At 39.8% G+C, this 15284-nt stretch overlaps 1 protein-coding gene and 1 long non-coding RNA gene across 5 annotated transcripts in view; both read left to right on the forward strand.

The window, feature by feature from the left end:
• Positions 1-15284, forward strand: part of LOC122647046 (MADS-box protein SOC1-like) — a 54457-nt gene that overhangs the window by 11444 nt on the left and 27729 nt on the right. The window lies entirely within an intron of this gene.
• Positions 1838-10332, forward strand: LOC122650891. The gene is made up of 3 exons (XR_006331426.1): positions 1838-3627; positions 7981-7987; positions 10176-10332. It is a non-coding gene; the product is annotated as an uncharacterized LOC122650891 (long non-coding RNA).

Below are 15284 nucleotides of genomic sequence, written 5' to 3' on the forward strand. Positions count from 1 at the left end.
AGGTGTTAGGCACCTCGTTCCACCTGGTAAAAACCGGACTTCTACCCTAGGTTGCATGTTATTTTGGTTGAGCCTAAATTAATATAAATAGGAATGCTAGGAAATCACATACAAAAACATAAAAAGGGGTGGATAGATGTTATAGCAAACACCAACAAAATCATGAAAAGAAACAAGAACCAAGCAAAAGAACACAGAGATATAACGTGGTTCATACACCAGTATGGTGTGCTACATCCACGGGCGAAGACGAAGATTATTCACTATGAAAATCGGAGAAAAATTACAATGGAAACTCTTAAGAACACCCAAATCACTGCTGTTGCTCTCTCTCAGAAACCCTAGAACGAAAACCCCAAAATCTTCCTCTCTCTTTACAATAAAGCGGGTACGGAACATACATACTGCTCCATCGGATCTGGGTCGATCCATCGGGTTGGGTCAAACCGTACCGCGGGGGCTTCGCCCCCGCACCCCCAACGAGATCAGTGATGGGCTCCGGGCTTGGGCTGATAAAGCCCTCTGCTACCATCACAGATCTCAAAAAAAAGTTCCATTCGGGTAGCCACCAAAAATGTCAGAGCGGGTCATTCTTCGAAACGGGTCCAAGAATTCGAGACATATATAACAAATCTCCACCTTGGCTTGAATTCTCCTCTAACATGAAAACACATAGCTGAAATCTTCATCTTCTCCAATAGCCCTTCCAAAAGGGCTCAACTCAAATGTGGCAAACTCTAATCAAGTTCAAGCAATGCTCGAACTTGGTAGCACACAAAGGCTTTGTCAACATATCAGCTGGATTATCTTCAGTACCAATCTTCAACACTTGAATATTGCCTTGAGCAACTATTTCTCTAACAAAGTGATACCGAACATCAATGTGCTTCGTCCTCTCATGATACATCTGATCTCTAGTCAAGTGAATAGCATTTTGGCTATCACAGTGGACAACAGTCACATCATGATCCATGCTGAGCTCTCCCAACAAACCTCTAAGCCAAATAGCTTCTTTAACTGCCTCAGTCACTACCATATACTCTGCTTCAGTAGTAGATAATGCAACTGTGGCCTGTAAAGTAGCTTTCCAACTAACCGCACATCCTCCAAGAGTAAATACATAACCTGTGAGTGATCTCCTCTTGTCAAGATCACTTGCATAATCTGAATCAACAACCAGATAAGCTGTCACCATTCCTTCCAAGCTCCAAGCAAACATCAGAGGTCCCCTTCAAATATCTAAGTATCCATTTCACTGCTTCCCAGTGAGTTTTACCTGGACATGATAGGTACCTACTCACCACACTGACTGCCTATGAAATGTCAAGACGTGTACAAACCATAGCATACATAATGGAACCAACTGCACTAGAGTATGGAACATGTGACATGCACTTCACCTCTTCTTCTGTCTGAGGTGATAGAGTAGTTGAAAGTCTAAAATGAGATGCAATAGGAGTACTTACAGGTTTGGCATCTTTCATTCCAAAACGTTCCAATACCTTCTCAATGTATTTCTGTTGAGATAGCCATAGCTTCCCTGCTTTTCTATCCCTCTTAATTTCCATACCAAGAATCTTCCTTGCTGCCCCCAAATCCTTCATCTCAAATTCAGAATTTAACTATTGCTTCAACCTATTAATCTCATTCATATCTTTGGCTGCAATCAACATATCATCAACATATAACAGCAAATATATGAATGAGCCATTAAAGAGTTCTCTGAAATATACACAACAGTCATGTTGGCGCCTATTGTAACCAAAACTTGCCATAACAAAATCAAACCTCCTATACCACTGTCTAGGAGACTGCTTCAAACCATAAAGAGACTTCTTCAATAGGCATACATGGTCCTCCTTACCCTCAGTAACAAAACCCTCAGGTTGATGCATATAAATCTGTTCTTTCAATTCACCATGCAAGAATGCTGTTTTCACATCGAGTTGCTCCAACTCCAAATCATGCATGGCAACTAAAGCAAGCAAGACACGAATAGAGCTATGCTTAACAACAGGTGAGAAAACATCATTAAAATCAACACCATATACTTGACTGTAGCCCTTTGCAACCAATCTTGCCTTGTACTTAGCACCTTCAACACTTGAGGTAGATTCCTTCCTTTTGAAAACCCATTTGCAGCCAACAATTTTCTTCCTTCTTGGCGGCTTGACAAGCTCCCAAGTCTGATTTTTATGAAGAGATTCAATCTCCTCATTCATGGCAATCAACCACTTTGTGGAATCAACTGAAGAAATAGCTTCTGAATATGTTGCAGGCTCACTATTTTCAATTGTGTCTGCAACAGACAATGCATAAGCAACAATTTCAGCATGCCCATATTTTTGTGGTGGTCTAGCATTCCTTCTTGGTCTATGCTTGGCAATGCTATACCACTCTTCTTCTTGATCCCCTTGAACTTCATCTTCTTCAGTGAAAGTAGGCAGCTGAATTGAAGTAGATTTTGATTTGTTTGAAGATGGACCATCAATTTCAAACTCCACCTTCTCCCCAGAATTTTTCTGGCTTTCATCACACTGAATGTGAGTTTCTTTCCTAGGATGCAACATAGCAGACTCATCAAAAGTAACATCTCTGCTAATAAGAAATTTAGGAGACTTTGGATCAGGGCACCACCACCTGAATCCCTTCACTCCAGATCCATACCCAAGAAAAATACATTTCTTGGCCCTAGGTTCCAACTTCCCATCATTCACATGTGCATAAGCAGGACATCCAAAAATCTTTAAATTTGAGTAGTCTGCAGGCTTACCTGACCAGACCTCCTCCGTAGTCTTGCACTCAATGGCTGTGCAAGGAGACCTATTCACCAACCAAGCTGCTGTGTTTACTGCCTCTGCCCAAAACTCCTTGCCCAATCTTGCATTTGACAACATACATCTTGCCTTTTCTAACAAGGTTCTGTTCATACGTTCTGCAACTCCATTCTGCTAGGGTGTCTTCACAACTGTGTGGTGTCTTGCAATCCCCTCATTCTTGCAGAACTCATTAAAATCACCTTCACAGAATTCTAGGCCATTATCGGTTCTCAACCTTTTAATTTGTTTCCCGGTCTGTTTCTCAAGCAAAATTTTCCACTTCTTAAAAGTAACAAATACTTCATTTTTGTGCTTCAAGAAATAGACCCAGACCTTCCTAGAAAAATCATCAATGAAAGTGAGCAAGTATCTAGCACCATTCCCTTTGGAGGGAACCTTGGAGGGTCCCCAAAGATCTGAATGAATATAGTCCAGAGTTCCCTTGGTCCTGTGAATAGCAGTACTGAAGCTGACCCTCTTCTGCTTCCCAAACACACAATGTTCACAGAACTCCATTTTACCTGTACTCTGACCACATAATAGACCTCTTTTACTCAACGATGCCATCCCTCTTTCACTCATATGGCCCAATCTCATGTGCCATAAATTTGTAGTATCAGACTCAGACATAGATGATGAATCTGCTGCAACTGAACCAGTGACTGTAGTACCCTGCAACACATACAGACTACCAATCTTCACTCCTTTCATCAACAAAAGAGCACCTTTACTGATCCTCATGACTCCACCTTCAGCTGTATATTTGCACCCATTTGAATCAAGAGTGCCAAAACTGATGAGATTCTTTGTTGGGTAATTGTATTACAATTCCTTACAAATAATTGAAACAACACGAATTGCAATACAATAGATTAAGCAGTAGAAACTAGGCTTGACCTTTGGCTGAAATGAGAAGACCAAAGCTTGAATTTGATGTAGAACCACACCCGCAACAACTTGAACAAGCTTGAGGTTGAGTCACACTTGTGGTGCTGCCTTTAAGGTAATTGATGCCTCCTACGCCAAGGAGTGTTCTCGCACCACTACCCCAAGATAAAACAACCTCCAACTAGAAGATGAAGCAGTCCTTCTAGTCCTCAAGGAGCCAAGAGCTTCAACACAAAGAACCCTCTAACACACTTAGAAGAAAAAGAGAGAGAGAGAATAATACTCCTAGTGATTGCTAAGTATGGGCATGAACATGTATCCAAAGATGTCTCTTACAAAGCAATTGGTTGGGTTTATATAGGCCCAAGACCAATCCTTGCATTCCCTTGGAATTCTCAAGAATAACCATCCACTTATGACCAAATTGAAGAATAAGATTTATGGGCATGAATATGGACATGAATTGGAGGTTAATTCCAAATTCATGGTCATTCCCCACTAAGGGTCATGAATGACCTTAAAATACATTCATTCTCCACTAAGACCATAAAGGCCTTAAAACCCCATAAAATGGTCATTATCCACTAAGGACCATAAAGGCCTTAATACCCATAAAGGGAGAGACATCACCTATGGCCATGAATTGAGAAATCAATCTCATTCAATATCCTTAACCCACCTTCCCACTCATGATAGTGACCATGAATAGACTTTAGGGTACCCATAGAATGTTACAACCTTTGGAATTACTTCTTTGATCACATAGGTCTCACACCATAACAAAGCAATCAAAAAATTTTGAAACTTAAAATAAAATAAAATATATTTTAAATCTAACAATCCCCCACAAGTTTCAAAACGACACGAGACACACATGCTGTGATGAATTAGACACTATAGGACACATCGTTGTAGGTGTCTTCCGGACTTGAACCTACACTAGGTCTAATGAACCGCGCTACGAGTAGAGGTGGAGTCGACTCCTTGAACCTTTTCTCATTGGTGTAGCTGACCGTCCCATCAACCATATCCCATAGGTCGACTCTTGTGCTACCCATCATAAAATCACTTTGGACTTTTGAACCGGCCATATCCCTTATCTTGAACTCGTGAATGTTTTAGAGAACTCGCCTATAAGTTCTCATCGGCGGCGGCCACACCCCCTACATTCACTTAGGTTAGTCCCTAGTGTGCACCACAACTGACACACCCCCACATTTCCTAGGATTAGACTAATTAAGAGCTTTACCGCTCAACCTCTTTCTTTGTGGTAGTACTACTTTCACCATCTACGACTTGGAATGAATATTTATACAAGTAGTAGTACAAAACCGGTCAACCAAGTGATTTCGTTTGTACCCCTTGAACCTAATTCGCATTTAGCCTCTTCACATAGGTAGGGTGTCCATCACATGACCTATGGATTAGGCATTAACCCCATTCCTGTAGATGCATTACACAAGTTCTTGACAGACATAGGCTTTGTGAACATGTCAGCTTGGTTACTTTTTGACTTCACATAATCGATAGCTATCATTCCTTCATCTATGTACTGTCTCACAAGGTTGTGTCTGAGGCGTATGTGCCTCCTCTTACCATTGTATATCCGGTTCTTGGCTAGATGTATAGCCGCTTGGTTATCACAATGTAGTGATACCGATGGCGCCGGTTTTTGCCACAATGGAATACCCGCCATTAAATTTCTAAGCCATTTGGCTTCCGTTCCTGCCTTTTCCAAGGCTATGAACTCAGCTTCCATGGTAGAGCCTGTCCCACAAGATTGCTTTGTGGACTTCCATGAGATTGCACCGCCTGCTAGTGTAAACACATATCCACTAGTAGCTAAGGACTCGTTTGTATCCCAAATCCAATTTGCATCACAATACCCTTCCAAAACTGCTGGTTTACCACTATAGTGTAAACTATAGTTTATAGTGCCTTTTAGGTACCTTAATAACCTATCAACCACGCTCCAATGTTCCTTACTTGGATAGTGAGTATGTTGACTCAACTTTCCTACCGCAAGGGCAATATCTGGACGCGTACAATTCATTAGATATGTGACCGAACCAATAATTTGAGCATATCTTTTTTGATTCACTGGTTCACCTAGGTTCCTTTTCAAGTGACACCCCATATCAAAAGGTGTTTTAACCGCTGAAACTTCATGGTACCCATACCTTTTAAGTATATTTTCTGCATATCGGGCTTGGGATAATGAAATATGATTTCCTTGCTTGGTGATTTTGATCCCAAGGATCATATCAGCCTCTCCTAAGTCTTTTGTGTCGAAACTAGACATCAAAAGTTTCTTAGCTTGATTAACCATTTCCAAGTTTGTTCCCATTATGAGCATATCATCTACATATAGTAGTATGAATACACCCCTACCACCATGAAACCTGCTATATAAGCATCTTTCAGCGTCATTTACAACGAATCCATTTGAAATTAGAACCTTGTCCAATTTTTCATTCCATTGCTTCGGTGCTTGCTTCAATCCATATAAGGATTTCCGAAGTTTGCAAACCTTTCGCTCTTAGCCAATTACAACACAACCTTCTGGTTGCTTTATGTAAATTTCCTCCTCTAAGTCCCCATTAAGAAATGCCGTTTTCACATCCATTTGATGGATGACCAGGTTATATATTGACGTCATTGCCAACATAACCCTTATCGTGGCAATTCTAGACACCGGGGCAAATGTGTCAAAGTAATCAATATTAGGCTTTTGCCTAAAACCTTTGACAACAAGTCTGGCCTTGAAACGATCAAGTGACCCATCACTTTTTAATTTCTTTCGAAATATCCACTTGGTTTCCAAAGTTTTGGAGCCGAATGGTAAATCCACCAATTCCCAAGTGTTATTCGCCAAGATTGAATCTAGTTCACTCTTGATTGCCTCTTTCCAAAAGACGGCATCCAGTGATGTAATAGCCTCTTTGTATGTAAGAGGATCCTTGTCTACTAAATAGACAAGCCACTCATCATCTGTATATTTGGGTCTTTTGAGTCGCTTGCTCATCCTAGGCCGACTTTCGTCATCATTACTCAATTCTTGATTGGTAACCCTTTCATTTGACTCCATTTTCCCATTAGTCAATTGACTAGCCTTACTTATAGATAATATGGACTTAAAGGGAAATAAATTTTCAAAAAACTCAACGTCTCTTGATTCTATGATGCTATTTGGTTCAATAACATCATCCATAGCTTTGATCACCATGAACCGGTATGCCGTACTATTTGTAGCATAACCCAAAAACACACAATCACATGTTTTTTGTCCCAATTTTCTTTTCTTGGAATCCGGTAACAACACCTTAGCCAAACAACCCCAAACCCGTAGATGTTTTAGACTTGGTTTCCTACCAAACCATTTCTCAAATGGAACCATACCAGTCTTGCTATGTGGGATTCTATTTGATAGATAACATGCCGATAGCATGGCTTCCCCCCACATATCAAGTGGTACACCTGAACTCAATAACATAGAGTTCATCATCTCTTTAAGAGACCTATTTTTCCTTTCGGCAACCCCATTTGATTCCGGTTGGTATGGAGCGGTTGTTTCATGGATAATTCCATTTTCCTCACAAAACTTATCAAGGTTAAAGTACTCAGCCCCTCTATCAGTTCTAAGTCTCTTAACCTTCTTACTAAGTTGATTTTCAACTTTCATTTTGTAAGATATGAACGCCTTTCCGGCCTCATCCTTTGATTTGAGTAAATACACCATGGTATATCTAGAGTGTTCATCTATGAAAGTTATGACATAGTTGTTTCCTCCCCTAGACTCATATGACTTGTAGTCACATAAGTCACTATGGATTAATTCCAAGAGATTACTCTTCCTATCCATAGTCTTGTGAGGTTTTTTGGTTAACTTTGCCTCTACACAAGTTATGCACTTGTTTACAGGGGATTCCACCTTATCGGTGATCATGCCTAACTTGCATAGTTTGGTAATATATTTCACACTACTATGACCCAACCTACCATGCCACAAATAAAAAAAGTTAGAAGAGACAATCATGTAAGCAGAAGAAGTACTAGTTTTCTCAATTACAATATTTCCAACACTTAGTACAAACAACCCCTCACTAAGGTATCCCTTCCCCACAAAAACATTGTTTTTAGTGATAACCGCCTTATCACTTTCAAAAGCCAATTTCATTCCTACTTTATTAAGCAAAGGAACTGAAATTAAATTGCGCCTAATATCCGGCACATGAAGAACATTGGTGAGAACCATAGTCTTCCCTGAAGTGAGTTTCAAAGTCACTTTTCCTTTTCCCATAACAGGAGCACTTTGGGAATTCCCCATAAATACCTTTTCATCCTCTGTATTCATGGAATAAGAGGAAAACATCTTCAGATCACCACAAATATGTCTTGTGGCACCGGTATCCAATACCCAATCTTTTGATTTTTCAATCAAATTTGCTTCCGTGACCATAGCAATAAAGACGTTGTCTTCAACTAGGTTTACCTTTTCAGAATTTTTCTTCTTGAATCGACAATCTTGTTTGAAGTGTCCTAGCTTACCACACACAAAACAAGTAAGTTTCTTCTTCTTGAAAGAAGGCTCATCATTGTCTTGACGATTCTTCCTTTTCTTGTTTTGTTTGTTGGTCTCTACCAAGTTCGCTTTTAGGCGTCTTTCCCCAAGGTCTTTTTCACCCTTGTCCTTGTGCCGGTTCTTCTCCTCAATTTTGATCCTTACAATCAATTGGTCTAGAGTCAACTCCGTCTTCTTATGTTTCATAGACGCCTTAAATGCATCCCAAGAAGATGGAAGTTTTTCAATCAAGGCACCGGTCACAAATTCTTCCGGTAGAACCATCTTTTCCTTTGCTAGCTTTCCAACCAAAATTTGAAATTGATCAATTTGGCTTGAGACGGTGTCCTATCTTTCATAGCAAAGTTTAGAAAGTTAGCCACCAAGTACTTCCTTGAACCAAGATCCTCAAGAGAGTACTTTTTACCAACGCATTCCAAATCGAACATGCATACTCCAAAGAACTATACACATGGTATAGGTCATTTGATAATGCATTCAAAATTCGATTCTTGACTGGTAATCCGCTTGAATCCAAGCCACCCTTTTGCCCTCCTTTTCGGATCATTACTTTTTTCCGACATGGGTTCGACCAAGGCAAATACCACCCCAATTTGGGCTAATGCAAACAACATCATTTGCCTCCATCGTTTGAAGTTTTGACCTCCAAACTGTTCAATCTTGTCAAATTCAGAGATAATCCTCATCTTACCCAAATCCGGGATAAGCTCCGTCACCGACGGGATAACATTGGTGGGAATTGAGTCAACGGTAGGAAAAAGAGGAATCTCCTTACCATTGCGGCTAACAGGAACTCCGCCTTCTTGGTTGTTGATTGCTCCTTCAATACTTGTGTTTGAAGGATTTCCTTCATTGGTAGCTCCATCAGCGGTGTTGTTGTTCGAAGCATCACCCTTGTTGCTTACGTCTCCAAGATCAGCCATGAGATCTTATAATATCAATTACCTTAAACTTGTTGTGTAATTGTATTACAATTCCTTACAAATAATTGAAACAACACGAATTGCAATACAATAGATTAAGCAGTAGAAACTAGGCTTGACCTTTGGCTGAAATGAGAAGACCAAAGCTTGAATTTGATGTAGAACCACACCCGCAACAACTTGAACAAGCTTGAGGTTGAGTCACACTTGTGGTGCTGCCTTTAAGGTAATTGATGCCTCCTACTGCCAAGGAGTGTTCTGCACCACTACCCCAAGATAAAACAACCTCCAACTAGAAGATGAAGCAGTCCTTCTAGTCCCTTGAAGGAGCCAAGAGCTTCAACACAGCAACCCTCTAACACACTTAGAAGAAAAGAGAGAGAGAGAGAATAATACTCCTAGTGATTGCTAAGTATGGGCATGAACATGTATCCAAAGATATCTCTTACAAACCAATTGGTTGGGTTTATATAGGCCCAAGACCAATCCTTGCATTCCCTTGGAATTCTCAAGAATAACCATCCACTTATGACCAAATTGAAGAATAAGATTTATGGGCATGAATATGGACATGAATTGGAGGTTAATTCCAAATTCATGGTCATTCCCCACTAAGGGTCATGAATGACCTTAAAATACATTCATTCTCCACTAAGACCATAAAGGCCTTAAAACCCCATAAAATGGTCATTATCCACTAAGGACCATAAAGGCCTTAATACCCATAAAGGGAGAGACATCACCTATGGCCATGAATTGAGAAATCAATCTCATTCAATATCCTTAACCCACCTTTCCACTCATGATAGTGACCATGAATAGACTTTAGGGTACCCATAGAATGTTACAACCTTTGGAATTACTTCTTTGATCACATGGGTCCCACACCATAACAAAGCAATCAAAAAATTTTGAAACTTAAAATAAAATAAAATATATTTTAAATCTAACATTCTTCTTAAGTCAGGAACATGTCTAACATTAGACAAGGTTCTGATAATGCCATCATGCATCTTAATTCTGACCGTCCCCTTTCCAACTGTTTTGCAAGAAGCATTGTTGCCCATCAACACAACTCCGCCTTGAATTGATTCATATGTGGAGAACCATTCACGGTTAGGGCACATATGGTAGGAACACTCGGAATCAAGAATCCATTCATCCTGTGATCTGATTCTGTCATCAGTAACTAAAAGCATGTCAGAATCATTCTCATCTGCAACAATACTAGCCTTTGCGGAGCTTTCTTTCTTCTGTTCGTTTTGGGCACCAGCACTTGCCTTTTGCTTATTTAAAAGCTTGTAGCATTCAGATTTAATGTGCCCCTTCTTCTTGCAGTAATTGCAGGACAAATTCTTATGCCTAGATTTTGATCTAGCCTTCTTCTTGTCACTGTCTGAACCTCTTTCAGAAGTTCTCCCCCTAACCACCAAACCAACACCCTCTGATTTACTTGATGTCAACTGATCATCAATCTCCTGCTTGCTTAGCAGATTCGTTTTGACATCCTCAACAGAGATGGTCTCTCTACCATAAATCATGGTGTCCCTAAAACTCTTATATGATGGAGGCAGGGAACATAACAATAACAGAGCTAAATCTTCATCATCAATTTTTACATCTACTGCTTTCAAATCAGTAACAATAGAATTGAAATCAGAAATATGGGATTTAAGTGAACTACCTTCACCCATACGAAGGGTATACAAACGCTACTTTAATCTCAACCTGTTGGTGAGGGATTTGGTGAGATATAGGTTTTCCAACTTTGCCCACAACTCAGCAGCCGCCTTCTCTGAGAGAACTTCTTGCAAAACATCATTTGAAAGACATAACTGGATAGCCGAAAGGGCTTTGATATCCATCTTGTTTCACTCCTCCTCAGACATAGTTGCAGGTTTCTTCGCTTTCCCAAGCAAGGCTTCCCTCAAGTCTTGCTGTGCAAGAACAGCCATCATCCGAACTTACCATAAGCTGAAGCTAATGCTCCCATCGAACTTGTCAATATCAAATTTCGTTGATGTAGGAGCCATGGATGCAGTGATCAAAACAACCAAGAGCTCTGATACCAATTTGTTATAGCAAACACCAACAAAATAACGAAAAGAAACAAGAACCAAGCAAAAGAACACAGAGATATAACGTGGTTCACACACCAGTATGGTGTGCTACATCCACGGGCGAAGACGAAGATTATTCACTGTGCAAATCGGAGAAAAATTACAATGGAAACTCTCAAGAACACCCAAATCACTGCTGTTGCTCTCTCTCAGAAACCCTAGAATGAAAACCCCAAAATCTTCCTCTCTTTACAATAAAGCGGGTAAGGAACATAAATACTCCTCCATCGGATCTGGGTCGATCCATCGGGTCGAACTGTACCGCGGGGCTTCGCCCCCGCACCCCCAACGAGATCAGTGATGGGCTCCGGGCTTTGGCTGATAAAGCCCTTTGCTACCATCACAGATCTCAGAAAAAGTTCCATTCGGGTCACCACCAAAAATGTCAGAGCGGGTTATTCTTCGAAACGGGTCCAAGAATTCGAGACATACATAACAATAGATGATATACCTTGATCCAACTTTACCCTGCATGGTTAGTGTACTGGAATGGAAAGCATAAATGATAAAGAAGAATGTAAATCCTATGTTAAACATGCTGGAAACCATGTACATATATGCTTGAAATTACAGAATTACCATTCATATCACCAAAACATGGAGGGCTATAATAAGCATAAAACATAGAAATTCATAGCAAGCATGGTAGACATGAATTTAAACATTGTGAAGATGATGGATAGCATGTATAACATCAGGAATAACGAAAAATAAAAAAGTGTAAATTCGTGCATGAGAAATTATAAAAATACCCCTAGTGCTAAACTAGCCTAGAAAAGATGAAAAACATGAAAAAAGTGAGGGGAAAGGAATCTAAAACCTTAAGATGAAGAAAAACGATTAAATCAGCGATAAGAACATGAGGAAACATAAACAAGATTAAAACACAAGAAGAAAATGGATTAAGACATAGGAAAACTTTGAAAAACGCTGAAAACTTTGTTTAAGCAAAATCGTGAAAGCAATCTATTCTAAGAAGAGAAGGTTGATAAAGATTAGTAAAACAATGGCGTAAAATCCGGTAAAATCAGAGAAGATAGATAAAAGCCTTGAAAAAACATGGTGAAAAGGGTTCATTGCAAAGCCCATCCGACAAATCAATGTAACCGTGCACAGCACCACCGCCCCATGGAGGGCAGTAGTGAGTCATGCTCAGTAGAAAAAGGATAAGAAATCATAGAAAAATCACAAAAATATGAAATAAGGACCAAAATAAAGATGACTCACCTGTCTACAACTTTTATGAAGGAAGGAACATCATTCGAGTGGCTTAGACTCAGCTTAGAGGGGCTTTAAATTGCAACTGACACTACAGTACAACATATGCTCTAAAATTCTCCAATATTTGCATTGGCATTCGTCGGTCTTCCATTAAAATTGTATCGGGTCCCCCAAAACGTGTAAGGGGTCACCTATTTATAGTGTGAAGGGTCCCAAAACCTTGTAAGGTATGTGTTCTCAAATTCCATTAAAGGGAGGTCTTCTTACAATAAGAAGAGGGCTTGATCATGCTTGGGATCAAAGAAAACTTACTTTGATCCATCCAAAGAAGGTTTCTAGAGTCTTGTGAAGGTCTTTTGAATCCTAAAGGGTGTCTAAGATGGTGCTAAGGTCGTAGGAGACGAATCCAAATCGAATATCGCATTGAGATTCACCAAATCGTTCGCCAAAATGGTATGGGATGAGCAAAATGGCACAGGGTGGAGTTCAAACGACACCGTTTATGGAGAAAAGTCACTAGCTGAGGAGCATCGGGTGTTGTTTTGGATAGAATGTATCTGGTCCATATGCAGCACCAAGGGGGTTATTTAGCCTATTCTAAACCTATTCTAGCTAGGGTTTGGTCTATGGGGTCAGTCTGGGTCTATCTAAATGTGACAAAACCGTACCGGTATTTTTAAAAATAATTTTGGGTTAGTTTTAACCACCTATACCATAATGAGAGTTGAGAATACTGTCTGGGGGTAAGAGGGACACTTCAAACTATAACGAGGGAACCACTTCCATACTTTGTGTAGATTTCGAGCTCATCATCGTCTAGGGCCACTCGGGAGTGACAAAATGGAGTGTCTACAACTGGTCGGTTCTATGAGTTGGTTCCCAGACCTTTGTCGCATTTTAGACATAACTTATATTGTATAGCTCAGACTGACCTGATTTTTTCCCCTGAAACTAGACTCACAGAGATACAACTTTCTTGTTTTGACCAAATTCCAATTCAAACTGGAAGACCACTTAATATCTGATTGAAATTGTGGGATGCGGAAAAACAGGGGTGTATGAGCCTGTAGGATCCAACATGCTAGTTGTATTAGCCGGTTTGACCCAGAGCTATCGGGAAGAACAAGCCAATTGTAATGTGGCATTCTGGTTGCATCAATCAGGTACCGATTTACTAATATAAAAATCTGTTTTGAAAACTTAATTTCATATACATTTTCTAATATATTCTAAGTTAAAAACCCCATTTTTGGTCATTTGGCTTCCCAAGAGGTCTACCAAAAGGTTTGAGTTTTGGTTTTCTAATATGTTATATTTTGAACTTTTTGGCCAAATATGTCTAGGATAGTGTTGGAATTTTTTCAATAGTTATGTGGATGGTTTTCGGTCATTCTTTGGTTCAATGTTCGCCTGGTTTTTTGGCGGTTTTGGGTCATTCTTTAGTTCAATGTTGGCCTGGTTTTTTGGCTAAGGGACATGTATCTTCAAAGAGACATATCCATTTGTATAGGTGCATTTATAGCATTTGGATTGAAATCTTTTAATCTAATCCATTGATCCAAGAGACACATCTACACCATGGGGTATCTCCAAGAAACACACCTACACCATGGGGTATCTTCAAGAGACACACCTACACCATGGGATATCTTCAAGAGACACTTACGTATAAGTGCAGGATTAGAATCTTTTAATCCTATCCACTCATGTTAATAGACACACCCATTCCATAAGGTGTCTTGAAGGGATACAACCACCACTATAAATAGAGGTGAAATGGATAGCCCAAATCATTCGATTTTTGTAGTATGATTTCAGTCAGTTAGGCATTAACAAATTCTCAATTCTCTGATAGTTTCAAGTGATTACTGTCTCTGCAAATCAGTAATCAGTCCAGCCTGTTTTGTCTTGGGAGGCAGATTTGCTGCAACCCAGTGTAGTAATAGGGTGCAAATACTATCTTAAGGACACATCATTCTCATTCGACTCAGGCTATCTCTTTGTCCTCTTCTTTTGATATCAGTGTTTTTCTAACAATCTTAAGACAATATTTGATCAATGGAGGAGACAACAGTGATGAAGATACCTGGGAACGAGATCACCAAACTAGGCAAGTTTGATGGTTTGTTCTTCAAACGATGGAAAGGGAAGATGTATTTCTTGCTCACTGCTTTGAAGCTTGCTCATGTCCTGAATGAAGAGAAGCCAAAAGCACCTGTAAACACCACTGGAGAAGCTTCAAGTGGAGAGACACCGGTACAGAAATAGCAACGCTAGCAGTGGGAACAAGACGACTTCATGTGCAAAGGTTACATTCTCAATGGGTTATCAAACACACTTTATGATGTGTATGAGCCCAAATTTGCAGACAGTACGTCAAGAGAACTATGGGAGGATCTCGACAAAAAGTATAAGATTGAGGATGCTGGCAACAAGAAGTTTCTTGTAAGTAAATTATTTGATTATAGAATGGTAGGTGATAAGTCTATTATTTCACAAACTTATGAGTTGCAAGATCTCATGAATCAAATAATCTCTGAGGGTCATTCTCTTGATGAGTCTTTCCAAGTATCTACAATTATCTCTAAATTGCCTCTTGTTTGGAAAGATTGTCGGAAAGAGCTGAAACAAAAAAAGGATGCAATGACTATGCAAGAGCTGATAAAGTATATACAAGTTGAAGAGAATTCTCGCAAATTGGATAAACTTGAATTGGAGGAAAAATCTCCAA

The sequence above is a fragment of the Telopea speciosissima genome, chromosome 1 (assembly GCF_018873765.1).
Source record: "Telopea speciosissima isolate NSW1024214 ecotype Mountain lineage chromosome 1, Tspe_v1, whole genome shotgun sequence".
In the NCBI taxonomy this organism is placed as follows: domain Eukaryota; kingdom Viridiplantae; phylum Streptophyta; class Magnoliopsida; order Proteales; family Proteaceae; genus Telopea; species Telopea speciosissima.